This window comes from Thermobia domestica, chromosome 4 (genome assembly GCF_964235325.1).
Source record: "Thermobia domestica chromosome 4, izTheDome1.hap1.1, whole genome shotgun sequence".
NCBI classification, from domain to species: Eukaryota; Metazoa; Arthropoda; class Insecta; order Zygentoma; family Lepismatidae; genus Thermobia; species Thermobia domestica.
The window spans coordinates 152,496,327-152,506,863 of NC_137457.1; positions in this window are offsets into that span (position 1 = coordinate 152,496,327).

Consider the following 10,537-nt stretch of genomic DNA (forward strand, 5'->3'; position numbering starts at 1 on the left):
CAGTCTTCGCGACCTGATACTTGTAATGTAGTAAATGTCAATAACTTCTGTGGGAAACGTGTGAATTTTGATGTCAATAATGTCAATTATAATAATGAAACAGGGGGCTATCCATTGTTATGTATGTTACAGTCAGGGATATTACTGTAGAAGGGAGAAAGAAAATTATTGATGGTATAGATAAAAAGGTATTGGAAAAAGATAAGAGTTTAGGAGCTTATGTACATAGGTTATTGACTTGTTGTAAGGCAGCCATCTTGGAATTTCACTTCATACAACATGTGCCCGATGAATTTTTCAGTAATTATACATTTCTTATGGTTTTTGCATAGATCGTATTTATTTAAATCTAATAGTAGTTGAAAATATTTTTCAAAATCGGACAAAACTTTTTCGAACTTCACAAATGCGTTGTTCTATTCAACATTACGTATTTTTTTAGTAAAAATACAATTTTTTAATGTTATCAGAATTCTTTTGTGTTGTTTATCAGGTAGCTAATGTTATTATGTTCCTGCAACCTTTGAAGACATATTATTATTTGTTGAGCTTAAGCATACAATTATTTTTCAGTAGCCTACATTTTTACGTGCGCTAAGCGGCGTTGTGAATCACATACCTGGCCGGGAAACTCTTCTAGGAGGAGCTACTTGTTTGATTAGAAGGAAGGGAAAGTCAAACTTTCTTTCCTGATTTCCAAAGATCTAGTTTTTCTGGGAAGGGACGGTAATGGTAACAGTACCCACCTTGGCTGTTACAAACTATTTCTAGAGATTTTCGGGAATTTGAATTAGTTTACATAAAATACCATGTTCCACAAGTAGCAGGCCCCCGCGTATGGCTTAATGGCTCAAAGGTCAAAGGTCAATGACCTTGGCCCGGGGTCAATGACCTAGGGGTACCTAGGACCACCCCCTCTAAATTTTGGCAGGGGTACCTTGGCCCACCCCCTAAATTTTGGCAGGGGTACATAGGACCACCCCCCTTAAATTTTGGAAATTGCCAAATCTAAAAATTGGGTATGGTAGTCTAGGACCATAGTATGTACCTCTATCAGTATTGGGTGTCTATGTCGTTCCCTTTCATGATTAAAAAATTGCCAAAAATTCAAATTTCGGAGGTTTTTGACCTAATTTATCCCCTTGGATGAGGTGTTATTACCCTATATAGTTATATGGGCGTATACAGGGGTCCATTCCCTTTCATAAGACATGGGTATATTAATGCACCCCTTTAAAAATTTGGGAGGGGTACCTTGGCCCACCCCTTCATTTTTAGAAATTGCCCAATTTAAACATTGGGTATTATAGTACAGGACCCTAATATGGATCACTAAAAATTTGGGTGGTCCACCTCGTTCCCTTTTAGGGGTACAAAATTGCCAAAATATAAACGTAAGCAATACGTTGTACCACGTGTTTGGTTTTCGACCTAATTTATCTCCTTGGATGAGGTCCTATTACCTTATATGATTATATGGTCATGTATAGGGGTCCATTACTTTCATAAGACATAGGTACATTAATGCACCCCTTGAAAATTTTGGCAGGGGTACATAGGACCACCCCCCTTAAATTTTGGAAATTGCCAAATCTAAAAATTTGGTATGGTAGCCTAGGACCTTAGTATGTACCTCTATCAGTATTGGGTGTCTATGTCGTTCCCTTTCATGGGTAAAAAATTGCCAAAAATTCAAATTTCGGGGTTTTTTGACCTAATTTATCCCCTTGGATGAGGTGTTATTACCTTATATAGTTATATGGGCGTATACAGGGGTCCATTACCTTTCATAAGATATGGGTATATTTGTGCACTCCTTTAAAAATTTGGGAGGGGTACCTTGGCCCACCCCTTAAATTTTGGAAATTGACCAATTTAAACATTGGGTATTATAGTACTGGACCCTAACATGTATTATGATAAATTTGGGTGGTCCACCTCGTTCCCTTTTAGGGGTACAAAATTGCCAAAATATAAACGTAAGCAATACGTTATACCACGTGTTTGGTTTTTGGTCGATTTTATACCCTTTGATGATGTGTTATTATCCTATATAGTTATATGGTCATGTATAGGGGTCCATTACCTTTCATAAGATATGGGTATATTCGTGCACTCCTTTAAAAATTTGGGAGGGGTACTTTGGCCCACCCCTTAAATTTTGGAAATTGCCCAATTTAAACATTTGGTATTATAGTACCGGATCCTAACATGTATTATGATAAATTTGGATGGTCCACCTCGTTCCCTTTTAGAGGTACAAAATTGTCAAAATATAAACGTAAGCAATACGTTGTACCACGTGTTTGGTCTTTTGGCCCAATTTATCCTCTTGGATGAGGTTCTATTACCTTATATGGTTATGTATAGGGGTCCATTACCTTTCATATGATATGGGTATATTCGTGCACTCCTTTAAAAATTTGGGAGGGGTACTTTGGCCCACCCCTTAAATTTTGGAAATTGCCCAATTTAAACATTTGGTATTATAGTACCGGATCCTAACATGTATTATGATAAATTTGGATGGTCCACCTCGTTCCCTTTTAGAGGTACAAAATTGTCAAAATATAAACGTAAGCAATACGTTGTACCACGTGTTTGGTCTTTTGGCCCAATTTATCCTCTTGGATGAGGTTCTATTACCTTATATTGTTATGTATAGGGGTCTATTCCCTATCATAAGACATAGGTACATTTGTGCACTCCTTTAAAAATTTGGGAGGGGTACTTTGGCCCACCCCTTAAATTTTAGAAATTGCTCATTTTATATATTTGGTATTATAGTACTGGACCCTAACATGTATTATGATAAATTTGGGTGGTCCACCTCGTTCCCTTTTAGGGGTACAAATTGCCAAAATATAAACGTAAGCAATACGTTGTACCACGTGTTTGGTTTTACCTAAGTTATCCCCTTGGATGAGGTTCTATTACCTTATATGGTTATATGGTTATGTATAGGGGTCTATTCCCTATCATAAGACATAGGTACATTTGTGCACCCGGGAGGGGTACTTTGGCCCACCCCTTTAATTTTGGAAATTGCCCCTTTTTACATGTTTGGTATTATAGTATAGAACCCTAATATATATTACTATAAATTTGGGTGGTTTACCACGTTTCCTTTGATGGGTACGAAATTGCCAAATTTTAGTACAACCACGTGTTTGGTTTTGGCTCAATTTATCCCCTTGGATGAGGTCCTATTACCTTATATGGTTATATGATCATGTATAGGGGTCCATTCCATATCCCCTTAAATTTTGGAAATTTTCCAATTTAAGCATTCGGTATCATAGTACATGACCTCAACATGTATCATGATAAATTTGGGTGGTCCATCTTGTTCCCTTTCATGGGTAAAAATTACTAAAATATAAACATAAGCAATATGTTGTACCATGCGTTTGGTTTTTGGCCCAATTTCTTCCCTTTGATGGGGTTCTATTACCTTATATGGTTATATGGTCATGTATATGGGTTCATTTCCTATCATAAGACATGGGTACATTGACGCACCCCTTGAAAAATTTGGGAGGGGTATCTTGGCTCATCCACTCGGTTTTAGAAATTGTTTTAATATAAGCATTTGGTATCATAGTACAAGACTTCAATATGTACCACTATAAATTTGGATGGTCCACATCGTTCCCTTTCATGGGTAAAGAACTACCAAAAATCGAATTTCGGAGGTTATTGACACCCATTTAGCACGTTATATTTTTTATTACTTTTATATGTTTATGTTCCCTTTTAAATTTGGGAATTATCAAATAACAAAATTCGGTAAACGTTTTCTAGGACCCATTGGTGTTCCTCTTATGGCCAAATATTCAAAATTTAAATGTTATTGACCGGCTTTATTATTGAATAAGTACAGGATTTATTACTTCTTCATAAGACACAGGTGTATTTGTGTACCAATCTTTAATTTTGGGAGGGGTACATTTCTTATTGTCATATCAATAATTGGTAATTGTTCTTTGGGTAAATCATTATGATCACGTGATCAGTTATTGACCTATGATGGGATTAGGAGTCCAGGACATTGGTACATTGAAACTTTGTAGGATAATTTGAGAATGCGTCATTGGTATTGATTATTACAGCCAAATATAAACGTAAGCAATACGATGTACCACGTGATTGACCTTGATGAGGTAGTGTACAGGGATACATAGCTAAACTTATTGAATCTTATGACTCATAGTCATAAGGGAATACATGCTACAACACTGGCAAAGTTATTGTTGATGCAATTTGATTGGTTGATCACTATCTTTCGTGCAATCTGATTGGCTGATCACTATCTTTCGTGCAATCTGATTGGTTGCTGATTTTCAAATCTTTGCTGCATTCAGTTTTAAGTTTTGTTTAACGTTTAAAAATCTTGGTTTCGTTCAACATTTTGCACTCACTGATAAATATGATCAAAACCGTTTATTTGTTAATCGAATAGTTAAAAACCGGATAAAGTTTGACGGTTAACCGTGAAACGTAATTTCTTTTAGTTTGAAATTTTTTGTTTTAATTTTTTGTTTCAGAATTTTGTTTGAAATTTGTTTCAAAATTTTTTGTTTGAAAATTTTTTGTTTGAAATTTTTTGTTGCAAAATTTTGTTTGAAATTTTTTTGTTTAAAATTTTTTGTTCGAAATTTTTGTTTTGAAATTTTTTGTTTCAGAATTTTGTTTGAAAATATTTTTTTGTAAATTTTTTGTTTAAAATTTTTTTGTTTGAAATATTTTTCGTTTGAAAATTTTGTTTGAAATTTTTCGTTTCCAAATTTTGTTTGAAATTTTCTCAAAATTTTGTTTGAAATTTTTTTTGTTTCAAAATTTTGTTTGAATTTCTTTCGTTTGAAATTATTTTCGTTTCAAAATTTTGTTTCAAAGATTTTTGTTTGAAATTTTTTGTTTCAAAGTTTGGTTTGTCATTTTTAAAGTTTGTGCACTCATTAGTAAAGAACCGGAACTGTTTAGAACTAAAACCTCTGGCAACAAATTTCAAACAAAATTCTGAAACAAAAAATTAAAACAAAAAATTTCAAACTAAAAAAAATTTACGTTTCACGGTTAACCGTCAAACTTTATCCGGTTTTTAACTATTCGATTAACAAATAAACGGTTTTGATCATATTTATCAGTGAGTGCAAAATGTTGAACGAAACCAAGATTTTTAAATGTTAAACAAAACTTAAAACTGAATGCAGCAAAGATTTGAAAATCAGCAACCAATCAGATTGCACGAAAGATAGTGATCAGCCAATCAGATTGCACGAAAGATAGTGATCAACCAATCAAATTGCATCAACAATAACTTTGCCAGTGTTGTAGCATGTATTCCCTTAAGACTATGAGTCATAAGATTCAATAAGTTTAGCTATGTATCCCTGTACACTACCTCATCAAGGTCAATCACGTGGTACATCGTATTGCTTACGTTTATATTTGGCTGTAATAATCAATACCAATGACGCATTCTCAAATTATCCTACAAAGTTTCAATGTACCAATGTCCTGGACTCCTAATCCCATCATAGGTCAATAACTGATCACGTGATCATAATGATTTACCCAAAGAACAATTACCAATTATTGATATGACAATAAGAAATGTACCCCTCCCAAAATTAAAGATTGGTACACAAATACACCTGTGTCTTATGAAAAAGTAATAAATCCTGTACTTATTCAATAATAAAGCCGGTCAATAACATTTAAATTTTGAATATTTGGCCATAAGAGGAACACCAATGGGTCCTAGAAAACGTTTACCGAATTTTGTTATTTGATAATTCCCAAATTTAAAAGGGAACATAAACATATAAAGGTAATAAAAAATATAACGTGCTAAATAGGTGTCAATAACCTCCGAAATTCGATTTTTGGTAGTTCTTTACCCATGAAAGGGAACGATGTGGACCATCCAAATTTATAGTGGTACATATTGAAGTCTTGTACTATGATACCAAATGCTTATATTAAAACAATTTCTAAAACCGAGTGGATGAGCCAAGATACCCCTCCCAAATTTTTCAAGGGGTGCGTCAATGTACCCATGTCTTATGATAGGAAATGAACCCATATACATGACCATATAACCATATAAGGTAATAGAACCCCATCAAAGGGAAGAAATTGGGCCAAAAACCAAACGCATGGTACAACATATTGCTTATGTTTATATTTTAGTAATTTTTACCCATGAAAGGGAACAAGATGGACCACCCAAATTTATCATGATACATGTTGAGGTCATGTACTATGATACCGAATGCTTAAATTGGAAAATTTCCAAAATTTAAGGGGATATGGAATGGACCCCTATACATGATCATATAACCATATAAGGTAATAGGACCTCATCCAAGGGGATAAATTGAGCCAAAACCAAACACGTGGTTGTACTAAAATTTGGCAATTTCGTACCCATCAAAGGAAACGTGGTAAACCACCCAAATTTATAGTAATATATATTAGGGTTCTATACTATAATACCAAACATGTAAAAAGGGGCAATTTCCAAAATTAAAGGGGTGGGCCAAAGTACCCCTCCCGGGTGCACAAATGTACCTATGTCTTATGATAGGGAATAGACCCCTATACATAACCATATAACCATATAAGGTAATAGAACCTCATCCAAGGGGATAACTTAGGTAAAACCAAACACGTGGTACAACGTATTGCTTACGTTTATATTTTGGCAATTTGTACCCCTAAAAGGGAACGAGGTGGACCACCCAAATTTATCATAATACATGTTAGGGTCCAGTACTATAATACCAAATATATAAAATGAGCAATTTCTAAAATTTAAGGGGTGGGCCAAAGTACCCCTCCCAAATTTTTAAAGGAGTGCACAAATGTACCTATGTCTTATGATAGGGAATAGACCCCTATACATAACAATATAAGGTAATAGAACCTCATCCAAGAGGATAAATTGGGCCAAAAGACCAAACACGTGGTACAACGTATTGCTTACGTTTATATTTTGACAATTTTGTACCTCTAAAAGGGAACGAGGTGGACCATCCAAATTTATCATAATACATGTTAGGATCCGGTACTATAATACCAAATGTTTAAATTGGGCAATTTCCAAAATTTAAGGGGTGGGCCAAAGTACCCCTCCCAAATTTTTAAAGGAGTGCACGAATATACCCATATCTTATGAAAGGTAATGGACCCCTATACATAACCATATAAGGTAATAGAACCTCATCCAAGAGGATAAATTGGGCCAAAAGACCAAACACGTGGTACAACGTATTGCTTACGTTTATATTTTGACAATTTTGTACCTCTAAAAGGGAACGAGGTGGACCATCCAAATTTATCATAATACATGTTAGGATCCGGTACTATAATACCAAATGTTTAAATTGGGCAATTTCCAAAATTTAAGGGGTGGGCCAAAGTACCCCTCCCAAATTTTTAAAGGAGTGCACGAATATACCCATATCTTATGAAAGGTAATGGACCCCTATACATGACCATATAACTATATAGGATAATAACACATCATCAAAGGGTATAAAATCGACCAAAAACCAAACACGTGGTATAACGTATTGCTTACGTTTATATTTTGGCAATTTTGTACCCCTAAAAGGGAACGAGGTGGACCACCCAAATTTATCATAATACATGTTAGGGTCCAGTACTATAATACCCAATGTTTAAATTGGTCAATTTCCAAAATTTAAGGGGTGGGCCAAGGTACCCCTCCCAAATTTTTAAAGGAGTGCACAAATATACCCATATCTTATGAAAGGTAATGGACCCCTGTATACGCCCATATAACTATATAAGGTAATAACACCTCATCCAAGGGGATAAATTAGGTCAAAAAACCCCGAAATTTGAATTTTTGGCAATTTTTTACCCATGAAAGGGAACGACATAGACACCCAATACTGATAGAGGTACATACTAAGGTCCTAGGCTACCATACCAAATTTTTAGATTTGGCAATTTCCAAAATTTAAGGGGGGTGGTCCTATGTACCCCTGCCAAAATTTTCAAGGGGTGCATTAATGTACCTATGTCTTATGAAAGTAATGGACCCCTATACATGACCATATAATCATATAAGGTAATAGGACCTCATCCAAGGAGATAAATTAGGTCGAAAACCAAACACGTGGTACAACGTATTGCTTACGTTTATATTTTGGCAATTTTGTACCCCTAAAAGGGAACGAGGTGGACCACCCAAATTTTTAGTGATCCATATTAGGGTCCTGTACTATAATACCCAATGTTTAAATTGGGCAATTTCTAAAAATGAAGGGGTGGGCCAAGGTACCCCTCCCAAATTTTTAAAGGGGTGCATTAATATACCCATGTCTTATGAAAGGGAATGGACCCCTGTATACGCCCATATAACTATATAGGGTAATAACACCTCATCCAAGGGGATAAATTAGGTCAAAAACCTCCGAAATTTGAATTTTTGGCAATTTTTTACCCATGAAAGGGAACGACATAGACACCCAATACTGATAGAGGTACATACTATGGTCCTAGGCTACCATACCCAATTTTTAGATTTGGCAATTTCCAAAATTTAAGGGGGGTGGTCCTATGTACCCCTGCCATAATTTAGGGGGTGGGCCAAGGTACCCCTGCCAAAATTTAGAGCGGGTGGTCCTAGGTACCCCTAGGTCATTGACCCCGGGCCAAGGTCATTGACCTTTGACCTTTGAGCCATTAAGCCATACGCGGGGGCCTACTACTCCACACCTGTAAAGAAGAAAAGGCTAAAAGCTTAGCTTGCATTACGATAGATGTTAATTAACATCTATCGTGATGCAAGCTAAGCTTTTAGCCTTTTCTTCTTTACAGGTGTGGAACATGGTATTTTATGGATACTTTTTGAAGAAATAAGCCAGAGAAATGTAGGATTCTTTCAATTTCAGGAAATAAAGGTATAAAAATCATATAATAATCGGAACAAAACATTTTGCGGAAACGGACATAAGAAGATATTGGTTGCATTAGGTTAAATATTGTTGGCAATAATTCTCTATTGTTTAACCCAACAATGCAGCAAGGAGATAAAATAAAGGAAACATACATAGGCTGTATGTTCTTTAACTTGGTATGTCTCTCATAAAACATTAAGTAACAGACAAATTCTGACCAAAGCATATATTAACTAATAAATACTAGCGTTACAGTTAACTTTGCCTTCATCAGACACATCGGGTAATGTGTCAGATGAAGGCAAAGTTAATTTGCGGATCTGTAACGCTAGTATTGTTACAGTTAATATATGCTTTGGCCAGAATTTGTGTTATTTTATACAAGAAGTTCCAAAGCTAGTATGAGTGGTATTCAAAACATTAAGATGACCAGAAATCTCAGGTGCGTGAATTTGGCCCGCCACTTGTCGCCAAAATTCACCAAATTTTGACCAGAGTTGGTGCTACGTTAGTGCTGTTTTCTGCCGTAAAATTTTCGTTAGTGCTGCTAAACTTCACGACTAATTGCAAAACCAAAACGGGTCCGGCCAATTTCACGCACCTTGCCAGTTACTATCAAACTTCACCATATTTCGTCCATCATTAGAGCTACGTTACTGCTGTTTTCTGCCGTAAAAAGTTTCGTTAGCGCTCTTAAAGTTCACGAATTAGTGCAATTTCAAAGTGGGCGCCTCCAACTACACGCAGCCCACCAATAGTTACCAAACTTCACCAAATTTTGACGAGCGTTAGTGCTAGGTTAGTGCTGTTTTCTGCCATAAAAATTTTCGTTAGAGCTGCTAAACTTGAAGAATTGAGCATCTTCAAAATGAATTCAGCGTGAAGTTGGCCCGCCATTTTTCGAAAAAATTCACCAAATTTTGAGTAGCGTTATTGGTACGTTAGTGATGTTTTCTGCCGTAAGATTTTTCGTTAGTGCTGCTAAACTTCACGAATTAGAAAAAAAATCAAAACGGATCCGGCCATCTTCACGCAGCCCGCCACTTCCTACCAAACTTCACCAAATTTCGCCCATCGTTACTGCTACGTTAGTGTTGTTTTCTGTCGTAAAAAGTTTCGTTAGTGCTGTTAAAGTTCATGAATTAGGGCAACTTCAAAATGGACCGGCCAACTTCACGCAGCCCGCCAGTTGTCCTCCAACTTCAGCAAATTTTGACCATCGCTAGTGCTACGTTAGTGCTGTTTTCTGACATAAAAATTTTCCTTAGTGCTGTTAAACTGCAAGAATTAGAACATCTTTAAAATGGCGTGAGCGTGAATTTGGCCCGCCACTTGTCGAAAAAATTCACCAAATTTTGACGAGCGTTAGTGCTACGTTAATGCTGTTTTCTGAATGAACATTTTCGTTAGTGCTGCTAAATTTCTCGAATTAGATCAACTTCAAAATAGGTAAGCCAATTTCACGCAGCCCCTACTTGTTAACAAACTTCATTCAATTTCGTTCATCGTTTCTGATACGTTAGTGCTGTTCTCTGCCGGGAAGAAAAATATTAGTGCTGTTAAATTTCAAGAATTAAAGCATCTTGAAAATGGTGTTAACG